This window comes from Pempheris klunzingeri, chromosome 4, assembly GCF_042242105.1.
Source record: "Pempheris klunzingeri isolate RE-2024b chromosome 4, fPemKlu1.hap1, whole genome shotgun sequence".
NCBI classification, from domain to species: domain Eukaryota; kingdom Metazoa; phylum Chordata; class Actinopteri; order Acropomatiformes; family Pempheridae; genus Pempheris; species Pempheris klunzingeri.
Window position 1 is genome coordinate 14,521,468 of NC_092015.1, and position 20,465 is coordinate 14,541,932.

Here is a 20,465-nt window from a genome sequence, read left to right on the forward strand (position 1 = left end):
CATCAGCCCTTGAGCAAATGAGGGGTGGCTCTGGGTGCAGGAAACATGGAGGAAAAATGCAACACTGATCATTTGCATATGCCGCCCAGACTGTACTGATACAAAGCTGGTAGAAAATAGGCAAAGTACCCCTTTGATACCTAGAAATGTTGTGTAACATTTGATTCAATGCCCTTCAAGTATTGAAAATTTGCATCAAAATATTTTTTTTTATTTTCCAGAAGATGTTTTTTTGTTTTGTTCAAATGTCCTGAAAAAGAAAAATGAATACCTTTCTGGCAGAGACACAAAGTGAAATGATCGTAAACCAAAGGCAGTGAAAGATGAGGAAAAACAGTCTCCGGTTCAAGAGGTTAAATTCCTGTTATTCTTGTATGATATATGTTTTCAGAGGCTACAGTTGGTCGGAGCTCCAGGTGGATCTGGATGTTCTTTTTTAATGATTGCCATATTGGCTTTGACATGATCAAATTTTAGCCAAAGCTAAAGATAAAGGGATTAAAGTCAACAAGGGGAGCACAACCTGTTCATCTTGCATTTCGAGGCTAAACGGACTAATGGTTCTAATTTTGGAAATCAATCAAAGATGGAACAAGGAATGACTGGGAACACATTATGAATGATCTTGCTTTGATTAAAGCCACTTCTGTGATGTAAAGACTGTCTATAATAATCTTATGGGAGATCGCTCAGTCCTAGAGATAACATTTTATGTTCTACTAAAAATAAGAAGAAAGGGTTTGGACTGTGGGGGTAGTGTAGGTTTGTTGGACGTTATATCTCAGGGCGACCCAGCAACAAACAACCATGGATGACCTGTGGCCGAAGACCCTGACCGTTATCTTTAGGTTTATTGACAACTGAAAAATACACACAAAGGATTGGTTGGTAGCAGAAATATATGGTGGAGGCTACTCAATCAAATACTTTTAGGGAAGTTAATCCATATTTAAGACAACAAATCTAAACTAAAAATCTATAGATATTACACACAGAATCTCCCAGGTGTAGGCTAGACTTCTTTGTGTTCATTTTATTCAAGCCGATACATAAATGAATGCAAAATGGTGCAAGATATGGGGAGAGTCTAATCCAGTAAAACTCTCAGTCATGGACTCCAGATGACAAATGCACAGACTCAAAGACACACCTAATCCGCAATCAAACATTGTGCTTTGACATGCAGAATCTGGAGTCTCTCCCCAGAAGTGCTGACAGAAAAGGAAAAGTACTGGGCAGAAATAAAGACATAGCCTAGAGGTTGCACTTTCTCTTACTAGATATTTAATGAATTAAGTCTCCTGTCTGAGATTCTACTGAAATTTAGACAGATTGACTGTGGCAGACTAAATACAATCAATATAAAGAAGCAAATATAATATTACAAATGTTTTACTGCAATAGGTAAAATTAAAAGTGCATTATTATCCATGATGAAAATGACAGGATAAACCAAAAAACAAATCGCCATTTTAGAAACACACATATTCACTTTCTTTCCAAGATTCAGTTAAAAAGATAGATACCACTAATGTCTGTATGATGAATATCCAGCCACAGCCAGTAGCGAGCTAGCAAAGCTCAACATAAAGAATGAAAACATGGAAACAGCTTGCCTGGCTCTGTCTAAAGGTAACAAAGTTAACCAGCATCTCTTCAGCTCACATAAAATACCCAGATAAGTCTGCTGTTAGAAAAAGAAAGTTCTGAATTATTTCCATTAAACCTAAATCCTACATTTGTGCAGTTATGAATCAACAGCTGTTAGACCTGAAGTGTACTTGGACTGTTTTTCTCCAATTGATCTTGCTGAATTGGCCTCAATAATCTCCTCATCTAGACCGTCAACATGTCTCTTAGACCCCATTCCTACTGGACTACTTAAGGAGGTCCTGCCCCTAATTAACACGTCCTTACTGGATATGATAAATCAGTCTCTACTAACAGGCCATGTACCACAGTTCTTTAAAGTTGCAGTAATTAAACCTCTCCTGAAAAAGCCTACTCTTGATTCAGGTGTGTTAGCTAGCTATAGACCTATATCCAATCTTGCCTTTCTCTCCAAGATCCTGGAGAAAGTTGTAGCTAATCAGCTGTGTAATTTTTTAAACTCTAATAGTCTATTTGAGGATTTTCAGTCAGGTTTTAGAGCGAACCACAGCACAGAGACAGCACTGGTGAAGGTTACAAATGACCTCTCCATCAGACAGAGGACTCCTCTCTGTCCTGGTCTTGTTAGACCTGAGTGCTGCTTTCGACACCATTGACCATCACATCCTGTTACAGAGACTGGAACAGTTCATTGGTATGAAAGGAACTGCATTAAGCTGGTTTAAGTCCTATTTATTAGATCGATTTCAGTTTGTACACGTTAACAATGAATCCTCTGTCCACACTAAGGTTAGACATGGAGTTCCACAAGGTTCAGTGCTTGGACCAATACTCTTTATCTTATATATGCTTCCTCTGGGTAATATTATCAGGAAGCACTCCATTCATTTCCACTGTTATGCAGATGATACATATTTGATCAGGATTTGTCCTTTAACTCCCACATTAAACAGATTTCTAGAACTGCCTTTTTCCATCTACGTAATATTGCTAAAATCAGGCCCATCATATCCACTGATGATGCAGAAAAATTGGTCCATGCATTTGTCACTTCTAGGTTGGACTATTGTAACTCATTATTATCAGGCTGCCCCAATAAGTCGTTAAAGACTCTCCAGCTGGTCCAGAACGCACATAGTTAAGGGCTGGCTCAGGCCTTAGACCAGCCCCTAGTTATGCTGCTATAGGCTTAGACTGCTGGGGAACTCCTATGGTGCACTGAGCTCCTCTATTCTCTATCTTCCTCTTCCTCTCCATCATTATGTCTCATGTCAGCCAAATGTCTGCCTCTAACTGGATATCTCAATATAACATCTGATGCTTGCTCATGTGGGGATTCTTGAATCCTTAATTTTGAATTCATGAATCGTTGGGTCTCTCTCTAATTAAAGAGTTTGGTCTAGACCTGCTCTTTATGTAAAGCGTCTTGAGATAACGCTGTTATGAATTGGTGCTATATAAATAAAGATTGATTGATTGATTGATTCAGACAATATTGCAGGTGATTCGATTCAGACACTTTCAACTTGCTTTTACTTGTCAGGAACTTAATTCTTCCATTGTACCAAAACTCATTTGTCTATATGTGCCCTACACTCCTGCACTCCTGTAGTTAAACTAGGCATAGTTTACAGTTTTAAGGTTGACTAACTAACTAACAGACATGCTATAAACTGACTTAATGTAACTGTAGTATGTAGTTTCTAGTCTTTATGCTAGGCTGCTAACCAGCTGCTGCAACATATTTAGCTTCAGATACATATTTACAGTACATGAGACTGCTATCGATCTTCTCAACCAACACTGGACAAGGAAGTAAATAAGTTTATATTCTAAATTGTCTAACTATTCCTTTAAGTCTCTAAGTGTCATGAGATTTGTCTTTCAGAACATGGTAGCCTCTAACTCACTGGGCTCAACTGAATAACACTGGCAAACAACATTTTAACAATTCTAACAATTAACAGTGGCACACTAACAAAATGCTTTACTCGTTTTTACTAAATGTGATCAGGAATAAGTAGAAAAGAGCAGTAAAGACAAGATGACATTGAGAGGAAGAACAAGACAGAGAGCCTCATTACTGTGGTTTATGTGTTAAAATCTAATTTGTGGGCCAAACCAAATATCACTCCTCCACATTTTAAATCTTATTCTTATTGCCTCTTTGGTGGGGATGCAAACCATCTGTGGTCATTTGGGAGAATTGCCAGTTGATTTAATTTTGAGCTTTTGAAGTCTGACCCCATAATGTCTCAGTGAGAATAGAGAGTGCTCTGCAGCTCTGCTGGTCTCACTGTGTCCTTCTCTCCTTCCCTCCCTTCCTTCCTCCCTTCCTCCATCTCCTCCTCTCTGGACACCCTTGCCCTGTCACCATGGCACAGCTGTAACCTCTTACATGAAATCAAACAGTGACTATGCCGCAGCCCCAAACAGATAAATGTGATTCAGTGGAAGTGGATCTTGGATCAGACATGGTTTTCCATTCTCATGACTTAAGCTTGATTGTTTTAGAGGTAAACTTAGTCCCACTTAAACAATTATAAAAAGAGAAATGTTACAGCAGGTCATTTCTCACCCAACCCCTGTAAATGCAACCATATGCAGAACTCATGTTTAGGTTGGGTTTAACCTTTTTCAAACATCAACATCTACTTTTGTGGTGTTGCCGTGCATGTCCTTCCCTTGAACCCTGACTATGACGTAGGTCTGCTGTTGACTGACTCATATCCACGATCAAACAGATGTGTCCACTTCGTCTCTGGGTGAATATTTGCTCCTCTGTAGTCTGTGAGGAATGCTATACAAACAAATTTATCCATTTCCACACTGTTGCTAACATCAGTAAATCACATATGAATTTACAGTATAAACATTGTCCTCCACAAGCGTCACAAAGGAAAAACAGACAGTTACCTGTAGAAGATTCTAGAGTCACCGGCAGCTCATTCAGCCACAATGTTGCATCACCACCCTCTTGCACATATCAGCAAGACCACATCCTAAGTAGCGACCTTCCTGCCCCATTTAAATTTCCTGTGACGTCAAAATAACATTTCAGCTGAGGCATAAAACCTACAAACATTCTTACAAGCTGGTGTGTGAAGTAGCTTTCTAATGGAACTCTACTCACTTGGGAATATATGGGTTTAGTGGTCAAATTGGGTGTGAATTTACTTGGTTCTCAGATTCATTATATTCACTAGCTTTAGTAAGGAGGCTTTAGCAACACAACTTAAGAGCAGTAAGCCAAAAATACACATGACCACTGATTCAGAAAGGATCATAGAAAATATTTATTTAAGAAATTTTATTCAGTCTCTTTTCTCTGGTAAACTTCTGTTTTCTATCTAATAACCATCTTTACAAGCAAGTCGAGCTCCACGTCCCCCCACTAGGACAGACACCTCCCTGTCAGGCTTTTGTCCAGGTCAGTGTGAGAGGCATGTCATCAAGCTCCCCTTACCACATCAACCTGCTGGAACTCACAGAGGTGCAGACGGTACTTCTCCTCTTTACCCTTCAGCTGAGCAGGAAGCATGTCATGGTGAGGTCAGATAACACCACGGTGGTGGCCTACCTCAACAGGCAGGGGGTTGTCAGATGAGGAGAGGTATCAGGACCTGGTGCTAAATTGGCACTAGTCCCAGGTTGGACAGATTCTCTCATCCATCCAGTTTGGTCTCACAGTCTGCTGTGTGCCGTCTCACCCCTATCACTGTTGATGCAGCTCCTCCACTGGGTCAGGATGCAGCATCTGTCTGTAATAGTCACGTCACCAGTGAGTAACCTCTCATCAGTTATTAGAGAGAGTGAGAGTCATTGTTTAACCTAGACAGGTTTATATATTATATTGAGATATCTCTTTCACCATTTTACCAAATTCTGGATTTTAAAGATCTTTAATACTTTGTTGAGTACCGCATAACGTTTATGGTGAAAGGGTTATATTCACATTTTCAAATATACTTTGAAACCAAAGTTAGAATCAAATAAATGTACACAGGTATACAATGTATACAAAAAAATTAAATGTATTGTATGGATGACCAACATTCATATGAATACTCTTTGTTTCGAAGGTTCCTTTAAAGTCTCTTTGAAATACCAGGTTTTGTCAGTTTTGAGCCTAACAAAAAGTAAATGAGATCTCAGATAAAAGTGCACATAAAACTGAATCCTCCTCATCCTCCCTCCTAGTTAAGTTTCCTTTGATTTGGTTCCTACCACAGAAAACTCTGTCCAAAGTAAAAAAAGAGTGTTTGAGCCGCGTGCTCTCTGATAGCTGTGGGATGAAACTGGTGGTTATGCCCAGTAGCCTTTATGTAAATTGAACCACAGAAAATAACCTGGGTTACAGTAAATTATCAAAATTAAGAAAGTTAAAGAAGGAAATGCATGTAGATAAAGAAACATCACAGTGTGCTGAGGCGGTACAAATAAAAAGGACAGGCAATTATGCCGAATTATGCAGATGTGCCCTCACTGCTTTTTTTTTGCCTCTTGACCTCCTTCTCTGTAAAATCAAATGAGTTGCCTCTTGGAAAATAGATTAGGTGGAGATTAGCAAATCTTGTCAGTATAACAGTCTTTTTTCCTGCTTTTTCCATGGTCTCTTCCTCTCAAGTAAACGATTGGGAGGGTTTGCAGGGCCAAAGTACACCAGTGCTATCAAGCCTTAAATCCACATATCTAATAATCCACTGATCTAATAATCTAATCCCAATGGTGAGAAACGAGAAGCTTTTAACATCTTGAAGGCCCTGAAAACATATTTTATTAATAAGCTTCTTATCATGAGCACCAGGGACACCAATATATAATTTTCTGCCAACGTTAGAGCGGTTCAGGTTATTTCAAATAGGGCTGGTTGAGATCATGAGTCAAATTACACCTGGAAAAATGAGGCAGAGAGGTGCTGCAGGGAAGTGTGTGATCTCATGAAATATCAAATGTCTTTACTTGGCTCTGCTATGTTCTAGTAAAACGAGAACAAGGCAAAATATGTTCAGTTCCAACTTGGCAACAGAACGGGGAGTTTGGAGAAATCCATCAGAGAGAGGGAGTTGGCTGATGAGGATGTACGATATCATTTCACACCACTGGACACTTGAGAGGAAGTCACTGATTTTTCCAGTGGAAAAAAAAAAACATGGCAAAACATTCAGCCAGCATCCTAAATTGATTAGACAGCCTAAAGTGCAAACACGCCTTGTGTCAATATTAACAAGAAACAAAATTTTTGACAAGAAATTAAGATGACAAATCACAATGATAAGTATTCCCAGGATGCCGTCACCCAATGGATCGAACTGCAGATGATATCCCTTGGCAGTGTTTCTGCAGGAGGGTTTGAAAAAGGGCTGGCTCAGGTTTCATATTTGCACTGTGACCACGGGTGCCGTCAGTACAGAATACTAAGTACAGAAAAAAACGTTTGAACAACTGAAAAGAGCTGTCAGTCAAGCAGATGATTTAGAGTCCCATGTCAGGGTGGACATGAGGTGGTGAGGCAGCCAGCCAGCCAGATGATTGCTTAGACTTACAGTGTGCCTTCTAATGTCCACAGATATTTGAATCGCCTGTCTTGTATGTATCAAATCTTCATTGGATAAAAAATGTAATATGCCTTGGATTCATTTTGGTCTTTTAATTGTCTGACCTACAACATTATTTCCAACAGGAGCCATATAATAATCATACATAACAATAATAATGTTATCATACAGCACTTCTCAACATAGTGCAGTTTTAGGACTGTATTTAACTGTAACATTGCCTCTACACTATTCAGTGCTTGTTTTGCCAAACCTAGTATGTGAATGAGGATATTCTCACTCACCATCCTCATCCTCATCCTCATATCCTCAAAAGCAACACTAGCATTCATTTTGAGTCATGTTTGTGGCCATTTGATGAATGTACGTCCAAAATCCAGACTCTTTTAGCTCTGTGTTTGGTCACCAGTTAGACGCTAACTCTATCTGTCTGCTGCCGTTTGGTGCTGAGCATTATTCATTATCTGTAAATGATGCCATGAAAACGGTGAGAGTGAGAATCGAAACAATTAAGTTGCAGGTTGTACAACTAAACAATGAGCTGAAACTCATTATAAATCTTCACAAAACTAAGAGGAGCTGCAGATTCAAAACTAAGAGGAGCTGCAGATTCAGGTTCTAATTCTGTGTAAACAAATTGATTATAGCTGCTATACCATATATAGCTATATATGTGGATATCGTTATTGTTATTATTGTTTATACGCCTTCTTCTTCTTTTTGGTTATTATTATTTTTAGTTGTTACTATTACAGCAGTCGCAGGAAGAAACAGTATAACATGTCAGTTAATGGGATTACGACTGCCCAAATATTCGGTACAGTGAATAAGGCACAAGGTGACATTTACAGTGTTTATAGATGTTTTATTGATGCAATAGTGTCATGTCACTGACTGTATATAGATATTTTCTTTGAGGCGACTTCGTGTTTCCGAGGCCTGCAGAGTTGTGTCCAAACAGTCCACTTACCATCTGTTCCCCTTCCCCTCTGCAGTTCTTCTTTTGCTCGTTTCATTCTTGTACATATGATTCAGTCTGGTTTCTTCATGATACGAGTTCAACTGCAGGTCACTTTAATCAAGCCCATGCAATACTTCGGCAATAGCTATGCCATTTCTGCAGGGAGCTGATTGGTGAGGGGGCATTTGGATCTGACACCCTGAATGAGGGTTACCATGGAGCCAACCCAACACTGTAAAGTCAACTTAAATATGCATCTAATGCCACAGTGAATCATTGTAGTATTCCTGTCAGGTATAATGCAGATTTCTTGGATAATAATGTGCCATTTCAGGCCTACTGAGAACGTCAAGGTTAAGATCAAAGCTTATCTTTACCTTGGTTACGGTTGGCTGATGATGATATTTCCAATAATAAACACAGTGACTGCAATGCTTATTAAATATCCCATAGCTTTTGTCACTGCAGCAAATGCAATTAACAAGATGAAAGCCAATCCCATATGTTTATGCTGGATCTCATCCAATTACAGCTGAGGCACTGTGGTAAACCCAGGCTGCTTTGTTGACCTTTTTCACAGATGGTTACTCTCATTGAACTACATAGCTGTGCAGTGTGTTGTTCAAGTGTGTTTGTATATGTTGTGTGTGCATGTGTGTCCTTTGTGCCAGTGCTGAATGTACAGTAAACAGAACATAACCCCTCAGCCAGTGTGCCGGTTTAAGAAGCCTGACAGTGACGAAGGACATGCGGGATCAGCGACTTGGTTAAAGGTTCCCTGAATCTCCTCATATATCCTGGCGGCAGAAAATATTAATCACAACAATGGAGGGTTTTTAGGTGATATTCTAGGAAAAGAGGGATTTGATTCTCAGGTTAAGGGGATAACTAAAGTCATTCCATAAGTGGAAACCAGTGATTACAGTACAAATCAGCAGCATCGGGATTTTGGGTTGTTTGAGCACCAAAAAATGGTCGCACATATGTAATTTTATCAATGAGGCACGAATGATCTTCAAATCCACACTGAATTTTGACTGACATTGACAGATTGGAGCCAACTGTCTGTAAGTCTGTGTTTTAGAACAGGCAGACTTCCATGGCAAGTATTTCAGCTAAAAAACATGACAACAGTTTCTTTTTGAATTTTGAATAAGAAAAAAATAGGATGTCCCCATATTATTTTATCCTTTACTTCAGGAGCCAATGACATGCCCCCAAACAATGAAGACTGAAGCAAAATGAAAACTTTTTGTAAAGTTGAGTGTTTTCTTATAGACCTCAGATCATATTTGTTGAATTTGTTACTGAAATCAAACATTAGTTACCAATACTAGAACATTTAGAAACGTTTGAACTATGTAAGCTACAGCACTAGCTAAGCTTTCCTCACAGAGTATTGCATAGCACTCACTCATAGCGACCCACACGTCAGACCTCCCTCCACTTAATTATAGAGCCTTATGAGAGCCATATGAGATCTTTAAGGGTCTGTCAGTCACTGAGGTCAATCTTCCTCTGACTCCATTGTGTGCATGTGATCATTAAATGCTGTCACTGAACCTTTATCTTTGCCAGATGAAGACCAGCTCAAATGTCACTAGCAGCAGGATTGTCTTCCAGATTTCCCCAACACGCAACATTATACTTTCCCATGAAAAATCCACCAGGTTTTTACATTATACGTTATATGATCACTGTGAGTAGAAAATGGCATTTCCACACCAGCCTTTTAAAATCATGTTTTATATGATGTTATGTACATTATACAACATTATACATCACAATGACTTGCACTTGTCTGTTCTTGAATTGCCTGGACATTGTATTGTCTCTGCGCACTGTTCAGTGGGAGTAAATATCTGAGCGTCTTGTATAGTTTAGAGGAATCTGCAAGTGAAAATGGCACGTTTGAGACAGATTTAAAGAGATAATAATTTCTTCTCCTGAAACAACAAAATGCCTTTTGAATGTGAGGTTATGTCTCTATGAGACTATTTATTTTGATTCTTTTCCTTTCAATTTAGCTCTGGCTATGTATATTGCCTTTATAGTTAACTTTTTACTTTTTTAGCTCATGCAAAGGGCCCTCTGGCCTTCTATAGAAGTCCTCTTGAATATCCCAGATTTTAACTGGACTATGATTGCTCACTGTGACTGTCACTGGCATGAAAACTGTGCAATTGATTTGCTGTTATTTTATGATTTGATCGTAGCCAGCTACGTGTGCAAACACAATGCCCAGATAACAGCATGTTGGCAGATACTGAAGGTGAATAAAGGATGTGATAAGAGTGTTTGTAGCTTTCCAGCAACCTCACAACATTAGCCCATTTGTCGGAACATCGACCTGCGAACAAAGAGGGGCAGAGATGTTATTTGCGCTCTGATACCTTTCAGTTCACTCTTTCAGTTATTCAATTTTCCAAAAGCTGTAAGAGAAAATAGGTCATGTTTTTATTGTCGCATTGTTTTGACTACTGTATCTATGGTGGTGTGCTGTCACGATCCTGTCTCATTTTCTGTTCTTTCTCTTTCGTGTTTTAATATTGTATGATATCGTCACACACTCCCTAGAGCTGATAAATTTGTGGAGCACCCAGTGAAGTTTTAACCCCTCCCACCCGCAGTCACCACCAACATTTCTTTCAGTCTTCCACTCCCAGCCAGTTACACAATGATGACAGTTTGAGATGTGCCCTTGAAATAGCACCAATGACATCAACAGTGAATGGCAGGAAGGAAGTTCTAACGTGAAGGGATAAATGCACATAGAAAATGGCCTTTAGCAGAGTCTCGGACAACAATAGAGTCTAACGAACCCTTCCCATCCCAACAATGATGTGATGAAAAAAAAAGAGCAAAATAAGCACACAGCCACTTTACAGCCATTGAAAGCCAACAATCAAAACCCTCCATTACTGACCTGATTTACAGCAGAGATTTGAAGAACAAGAAAAATGTTTTCCTCTGTTGCAGAAAACTTCCAAACGGACTTTCATGTTCACTTGCTCTCAGTTTTTCTCCAGTGACACGCCTCACTGCACAGCTACATTAATAGTAAATAATAATCCTTTGAGATATGACCTAATGGATAAATTGTGTTTCCCTTTCTAGGGTTAGAACTTATGAGCAGTGAAATAACAGCTGAATATAAGGTCACTGACTTTCTGTTTCTTAAAGATAAAATAAAACCTCTTACCCTGCGACCAGTACTTCATAACTAGCATGAGAATTCTTTTTTTCGCACTTGCACTTGATATATTTGCCCAAGAGCAAGAACTGCTGAGTTGTTTCAGTGTAGATGAAACATTTTCCACACTACTTGTCAGCATCATATTCTCAGCGGTGGAAGAAGTATGTAAATCTTTTACTCGGGTTAAAGTAGTGAGACCTCAATGTGTAAATTCTCCACCAGAAATAAAAGCTCTGAATTCATAATTAAACTGCAGCAGAAGCACAGAAGTGAGAAAATTTTTTCATGAATTTGGCAGAAAGGAACGCCGAATGTGCAAGCGTTGACCTATTAAGGGGGTCTGATGAAGTTGACTAACAACACAGAACTTCAAACTTCCCAAAGTGACTCTTTTTCACAACTGATCTAACAAATATTATGAGTGAGCCAGCAGGCTTTCTTTTTCCTGCATTTCATATTTATGTCTCATAGAGGTCTATTTGATTTTCACACATGGATTCACATGCAGCTAAAAGGTCTAAACATCAAACACACAGTCACGAGGGTTGACACTGCCCTTTTTGGCATCCGGCCTTAATAAACAATGCAAATTGTGTCTCTCCCTGTCCCTGCTACACACACACTCACACATCCTGCCTCTGAATGTACCGTTTGTATCACTTAGCACCCATTAAAACTTTAGTCTGTTCTAAGCTGTGCATAAACACGCAGATCACACAAATCAGTGTGGGTCAGAACAGGAATTTAAGTGCTTGTTGTGATAATGAGATGGTTTATTTTACTGCGGGGGATAAATACTGTAGGATTCTGGGAAATAGAGACATGAGCACCATGCACTGCAGTTCTCATATGTAAACAGATCACATACACAGTCATGCCCAAATACACTGAGAAGATAATCCAGCCAGGCATGTCTGATATGAGGTGAAGTTTTGTATTTGCTGTTGCTTATACAATCTAGAAAAATCACCAATTCAAAGCATATAATGCTGCATCCTCCACTGCATGTAGACAGTTAGTACTATTCCTACATAGTGGGCGTTTACAGCATTAGTCTACTGTCTGCGTTGATGTTATGCTGCAAAATGCAGACATAGAAAAATGGCACATCCAGGTTTTGTTGAAATCTGGTCAGCTATTGTGTGTGACATGCACATAGTGGCAGACGGGTACAGGTTGTGTACGACTAGATATGCTCTGACTGAAAATGTGTTGCGGATACATAACCAGGTCAATGTCTTACTTTGCACTTTGCACACATTTGCAACCTAAACTCCGAGTAGAACAGAGAGACAAGAGATTTACGATGCAGCCTCATTTGGGCTTCAACATCCACTGCTCAACTCAAGGACCAAACACTAAATATTCCCAGCATCTCTTAATCCTGTTTACTTACAGGGGAGCGAGTCAAATCTAAAGCTATGAATAAAAAAGGGTGACAACACGCTTTTGACACCCAATGTTTTATTAAAGCCCCCCCCACATCCCCTCAACAAATGCAAATGGAATCATGTGGTCAGTATTTCTTATAGAAAATGCATTAATGTAGCAAAAACAAGGATTTCTTTGTTTGACCATGTGCCACAGTTTAGGACAATAATGCCTTTTTTCATGGTGTTTAACATTATAACAACATCTGCTTGAGGCAAAGATAAGCCATCCAAACTGAAGGACCTGGTCTATGTTAGTGGGAGCTCTATATAATTTGTTTAATCGTTTTGGGAAAACGATAAGATAAAGTAAACACGTTGCCACCCACATGCAGACGGAGCTTGTATAGTGAGTTGCTGCTCAAAGAACCATCCGAAATGTATAATGTAGAAACAGTTAGAGGTGAACTAACAGTGACGGTTTAACAGACAAAAATCCCCTGCAGAAAGAGGCTGAACAGTAACAGTTTAGATCACAGCTCCCTCTTTCTACAATGTCTGTGCAAGCATGTAACAAGCAAATGTAATATCTGACATATCTGGATCTATATGTAAAGCACAGTGTGAGAACAGTTCCTGTTTCAGTTCCAGTGCCTTGTCAGCCTATTTCTCTCAGCTTACCGTACTAGTAAGTCGATTCTGATGAACATTACAGTACAGTATACACATATAATACTGCTGAGGAAAAGAGCATTGAGAAAAATGATAAAAAAATAAATGAATGCATTCCAGATTCAAAGTTTTACTAAGCAGTGGCAACAAGTGGCGCTGGTGAGCTAATGGTCAAAGCTAAACTGTAGCTGTAAAGTTCAAGAGTAACAAAGAAGTTTCAACATAGCGAGTTGGAAACATCATGCTTATTAATTCTGCTTTTTCAGTAACGTACTCTTGTTTTAATGCAGAAGCTGCCTGTTCCCTTTTGAGATACCTCTACTGCCCTCAGTGAACAGCATCAAAAGACTTCTACATCAAACTGATGCACTTTATGCGTCTTAGAGAGAGTGGGCGCTGGCTGATGAGATCAACTATCCAAAAATAGAAAATGAGCTGCGGTGTGTGCGTGTGTGTGTGTGTGTGTGTGTGTGTGTGTGGGGGGGGGGGGGGGGGGGAACACATCATACATATTACCAGCACAATGACACCAGCTGAAAAACTCATATTCATGGACGTTTGTTCCAAACACTTAGATGCAGGGCAGAAACAGCTGCTCATTAATATACTGTAGTTTAATGGGTACTAAGATCCAAACAATTGCACACACACATTCAGTAGGTTGTAAATTGTGGGTGGTGCTAATAAACCCCTGGAAAATTACTCTGTAAAGCTGAAATGTCACATTTAAAGGTCACTTATTTGACTAATAGCAATGTGTGGCATTAAAGTTGAATGTGTTTGTGTAATGGCCAAATACTGTGTATACACAAATCCACTTTCTCTACTCTAAGGTTTCAAGGAAGAATCGCTGCTTTGCCAAAATATTTGAGACTTTCAAATTCCAACCCTAATGGACAAAGTGTTTCCAATGGCTGCCAGAGAGCAGCTTTCAGATGTAACACACACACACTGGTATTGCCAGTTGAGATCCTATTATGCAGCATGTGGAAATTAATCAGTGAAAGAACTTCCTCCTCAGCATATTTAAAAAATTCCTACATTTTGTACATTTCACACCCTCACCCTCAACGGAATGAAAACGTGTCTTTGGGTTCAAACAAACAGTTTTGCATAAATACACTCATTCACACACCTTTCTGCCACAAATGTCACTTGCTCCTGCAGCAACAATCCCATGCTCCTATTTGGACACAGTGGCTCTTGGCATCAGTCAATCTTTATTTATACAGCGGCAATTCATAACAAGCGTTATCTCAAGACGCTTTCCATAAAGAGCAGGTCTAAACCAAACTCTTTAATTATGAGAGAGACCCAACAATTCAAGAATTCAAAATTAAAGATTCAAGACTGCCCACATGAGCAAGCTTCAGGCATTTGGCAACAGTGGCAGGAAAAACTCCCCTTTGACGGGAAGAAACCTCGAACAGAACCAGGCTCAGAAGTGGGCGGCTTTCTGTCATGGGCCTGTGTTGGGTGGAGGTTGGACAGAGAGAGAGAGAGAGAGAGAGAGAGAGAGAGAGAGAGAGAGAGAGAGAGAGAGAGAGAGAGAGAGAGAGAGAGAGAGAGAGAGGCGTGATGGGAAAAGTACACAAACCTTACATATCAACGCCATATACACCTTACAGTCCAAACATGCTGTATACAGTGCATATTTAATTTGAATAAATTGTATTAAGCTTTATCTTTTGTGTTTTCCTTTTGTGGCAGCAAGATAAAATACCTGAGATTGTGAGATTAAGTCAATGCTAAATGGGTTCTATATTAGGTTATCTTGAAAGCACCATAATATTATTACTGCTGTGCTCTGTCACTCATTCAGATGGGCAGACACAGGTCTAATAAAGAATCAAATGCAACATGGGATGGGTACGATATTTGTGCAAAGATTAGAGTTGGTCTGGCTCTCCTAAGAGTGCCTGCACAATGATACAGTCTTATTATTCAGTTGTTTATTTCCATCTCATTCAATCAATGATATGTAAGGACGAAGACAAGGTCTCTCTTCACTTCTTGGAACACTTCAAGCAAACCTTCCTCCCTGGGCTGATGTTAAATCAAACCCCTGGTTAGTTAGCCACAGAGGTCAAGGTAATGAACTGGAAAGGGGCAATAGTTCACTAAGAGCTCTATTCGCCGTGGCCAATGGCCCAGACATCCTCTCTCCTGCAGCTGCTCTGAACAGCATGATAAAGCCTCCATAATTAGGACGTTAGACAGGTATAGTATGGGCCACAGACTGTAAAAACTAATGGGCTCACTACACTGACATCCATTAAATGGCTTTCTGAGGGCTGCTGTCAGTGATGCAGTATGGCAAAAACATTCCCTCCTTACATTACTTACATTACTTACATGACTCATTGTGTTTAGCAAGGCTGAAGAGCAACATGGTTATATAAAAGTATAGACATGTAAAGTAGCATTATTCCTGCAAAGAAGTGATGTGCACATTATAGCATGTTGAGCTGAACATGCCCGGGCTGTGTGCAGTGTGCCAGTGTAATGTAAAGCCTGTGTAAAGTATGCTTGGGTGTGCGGAGGTGTGCATATGACAGAATCTGTATGCAGAGACAAACACTCTGAACCTTTCGGGATATAAGACTCAGTAATTAATCTGCATGAGGTGGTGTCACAGAGAAAAATGATTCACACAATTAAAAACTAAACTAAACTTGCATGAAATTGCCAATCAAGTACATGAATGTCTAATATTCACATTTGTGTACTAGGCAATAGATATCGTGATTCTTTCTAAAGAGTAAATATCCCGCAGAGAAACTGACCAGCACTGGAAGCTGCTGCAGTACAAATTAAAGTTTTATCTTGTTCCTTGTAATAATTCAACCAACCACTTTTTTTTGAAACTCAGACTTATTCAAGACTGCCAGGACACTGGCTGAGTGAACTTTATTTAACAGCATATGAGGTGCCTGCTGTGCATTAACAACATCCTGGGACTGTAGTGTGTATGGCAGCGTTCCTGCAGAGAGCCACTCAGGTGTTGGTTCTCAGAGTTGAGAATGATTTCTGAAAAGTGCTCTCTTGCATCAAAATATGGCTCAAGGCTGCTACGTTCAGGCAGAGTTTGAAACTTTCGAGGCACATTGAATTCTATCAGTTGCAGTGTGTTACAAAGTAAACAATTTACCTGCTTTACATGCAGCAGGGAAAAGACACACAGATGCAAATTATGTGAACCAACAGAACTGGACTGACCCTGAATGAGAACACAAATGACTTTTCCCACTGCAAGCATAGAACCACCAAACACACAAACTAAAACCAGCTCCATAGAACAGAACAGAACTTTGTTAAAATGTGATAGTGATGATAGTGGGAAGAACTAGTGGCAGATCTATGAAAATACTAAATAAAGAAAAACGAAACAGACAGATGTTAGTTCATGAGCAACACACACGGCTGAGGCAAAGTAGCAGCGAGTCTGCTGGATGATGTGAAATGACAGGCTGTTTACTGAGGCAAGAGAGGGCAAAGGGAAAGCAATGGGGAGCACTTTGGCCTGCCATCAGAGTGGCTGCTGGGGCTTTTAAAAGCCTGAATGAGGGGCGGCGTAACTTCATTAGTGTCCCTGGGCAGCAGTGAGAGCAGGTGGGGAGCACTGAGGGACTCAAGGGAGGAGGGACGGTCCCATCTGCAGCCAAACAAGCAATTAGACACAGAGTCTCTGCCACCTGCCTCAACTGTGACAAATCAAAGGTGGAGGAAGATTGCCGTGTAATTATGGCAGCTATCTAAGCTGTCTATCTAGGTGTGTGCGTGGTGTAACTGCATTGTTCATGTTTGCTTTTCATGTGTCTGCGTGTGTGTGTGTGTGTGTGTGTGTGTTCCTGAGGGATTTTTATTCACATTTGTGTATGAGAGTAGGACATCAAGCTGCTGTCTGCATCAGAGTGAGTGCAATGAGGACACTCATTGATCTGGGCTCTGAGAAAACACGAACACACACAAGAACACGCATGCACACACACACACACACACACACACACACACACACAGAGGAAGTTAAGTGTGTGAGATAGAGAGCTGGACAGATTACCCATTTGTTACTATAACCACAGTTTGATTAAGGCCTTGCAGCTATAAGAGGCTGCTCAGAAATACAAATATCCATTAGTACAAGACAACAGTTATTAACAATGACTTTTTTTTCTTTCATAGTTTAAACAGAGAGGAGTTTTTAAAAAAAAATAAGAGTGTGAAGGGCTGAGGGTAAGCATCATCACTAAAGCAAAGAACCCATGAGGCTTTTTTGGTCTATGTTCTAATATACACTGAGATGATGAAATATTTGGTCTTGAGGTAAATATGTAGGTACAAGTAAAGACACAAACAACATATTTTTTTTTTAGCTGAAGAACCATAATAATAAAACCGGTTTTTAACTGCATCTCTACTGACTCTCCTCAAACTGTGCAGAGGAAAGCTCTGTGCTTGGTCTATTTTTGGATTTAGCACAGATTTGGTTTGAAATTCAAAATAAAAAGAGGAGATCAAATTCTCTCAGAGTTGTTGATGGAGTGCTCTGAGTGTCTGTCTTTAAACTGTTAGCTGGAACCATAGAAAATAGGTCACAGGCCTGTTTGTGTTGGTTTTATCATGAAGGGACAAACATTTTCTTGTAGTTGCTCGCAATGATTCAATGAAGGAAGTTCTGGAGCATTTGAATCCTATGGAATCAGTATTGGTGAAACTACTATATTCAGAGGAGGACTTACATATCATTTGTGTGACATATTTTAGGACCCACAACAATGTAAACAAAATGAATCACAAAACAGCACTTTGTAGTGCTCTGTGTTTGCTGTATGGTGACACAGTTAAGGTGGTTCGCTGACACTCTTGAGTGTGTTTTGTCTTGTAGCATCATCTAGTGGACAAATGTAGTCATAGCAGCTCAATGCACATAACATTTGTGACTTGCACAATGAGAGCAGCATATTCAGGTATATATTTTAGTACTATTTTGCATTTTGTAATTTGTCATGGGAATAGCTTTTTTAATGGCATGAAACATTAGCGGAGTAAAATACTACTGACTCACATAAAGTGACATATTTTGATAGTTTTGTTCTATTTATCTGTCAACAGTAATTATCTTATATTGCAAACAGCTTATGTGCCAGTTCATTTTAAAGGTCTAAACTGCGTACAAATCATTTGGAAAAGACAAACCATTGAGGCTGATACAACAGTATAAGTAATCATTATGCACAGTAGCATTGCAGTATGTATGGGTTGTGTGCTGTGAGAGTAGCGAAAAACTAATGCAGTGACATTTTCTTAGGTTAGATGTACTCTGACCCAAGAAAATGTCATTGCACACTTGGGTGGCTCTTTGAATGTAGGCAACACAGAAATAAAAGTGTAGAGGAAGATTGTCCCTAATTGTCCGTGAAACACATTCAAAGACTTCCTTTTCTTTAATTATATTTTTTAAGACCTTAATCTGGGCTACTTAAACAACTTTACAGGTTTGAGTAAAGGCAAAACAAGCAATGTGCTAATACCATACCATTGGTGGCATGTTTGCTATTTCTTTCACTTTTCCATTTGGGGGAAGCATCATCCTTTTCCTGTCCAGCAGTGAGTGGCCTTGGGGCAGCTCATTACTGTTACTGTGGCTACTGTGGCTACAGCTACTGTGGCTAATGTTAGCCAGAAAACAAACAAACGAACTAAGATAAAAAAGAACAAATAGATACATGCATGTTTACTTCTTCATGAAGGAGATATACTGTGGCACACTATGTTCTTCCTGTCTTTTATTTTTTACCCTTTGTTCTATCTATATATTTTTAACTTGCATGTGCTTTAAACTACAAACTTCACTCACACTTCATTACATTCAGCTCTTCATACGTGCTGTAGTTTCTTAGTTATTCAGGTTTTAATCAAACATTTAATGTGAGATGTGATTTTGCCTGTGATACCAATAGTGTCATCATGTGGCCAATAATAACACACTTTCAATTTTGACAATTTCCCAAGAGTATCTGAGTGCACTCCACTGAGAGATGTCTCCACTACCCTTGGTGCAGATGTACCCTCACAGATACAACCTTTATCTTTGTGGTTTATTAGCGCAGCTTCAGTGTGGCAAGCCACTGAAGCTGACCACATATATACAGGGAATGCTACCCTCTGATTGGGTAAACCAATAATGTCAATAGAGTCTGTTGAACACTATTTACATGCTATGAAAAGCGAAGGTAAAGGCAGATAACTTGTATTTGTTTATGCAGGTATTTCACATACATAACCAGTGGTGCTACATGGAAACATAGCATTCTAAGTATCTCAGTATCATTTCCATGTGAGTAAACCATCTGAAACTGTGTACATTATTGAAAAAAAAACAGAAAAAAAAAGAGTCACTAATTTGCGAATACGGTTTGCAGGCTACTGCTTCCTCATGCATGTCCTCATCCTGTGCCATGCAAACATTTACTCACATATGCATGAATGCTAAAATAGACCCCCCTCTCGTGTAACTTTCACCGTTCACACACGCAAATGCACCACCACCCCCGACTACACGCCCGCTCAATATCGGTGGTAAACCATCTCAACATCCACGATTTGAAAAAATAGGACACTGAGTCAGAACATGTGACATGAATACATATCACAGCATGATACGGACAATGAACAGACCATCAGATGCAGCTCTTAAACATCCTCAGATATCTCTGAATCGTCCACATTATTTAATACACCACTCACTAATAAATGCATGAATACACCGTAAACAACAATGAGGAAATGCATTTGATTGTCAATAATGTTAAGTTGTCCTGTGGCATTCAAGCGTGTCTTCCCTTTTTATCAAGGGGCCCGGTGTTTCTTAAAAACACCACTCGCACTGTCACACACAGTCTGACTGGCATGATCAATATGTTTTTGCCTCCAGGCCCGCTGTTAGCTCGTTGTCAGCTGCATGATTGGCCATTCTTGAGACACAAGAGAGAACTGAACCACTGTTCCTGAAGTCAAATTGAAACAATTAGCAGCACTACTATTATGTCCCATTCAAAGGCATTAAGTTCTTGTGTAGCGTCCAATCTAACTGCACA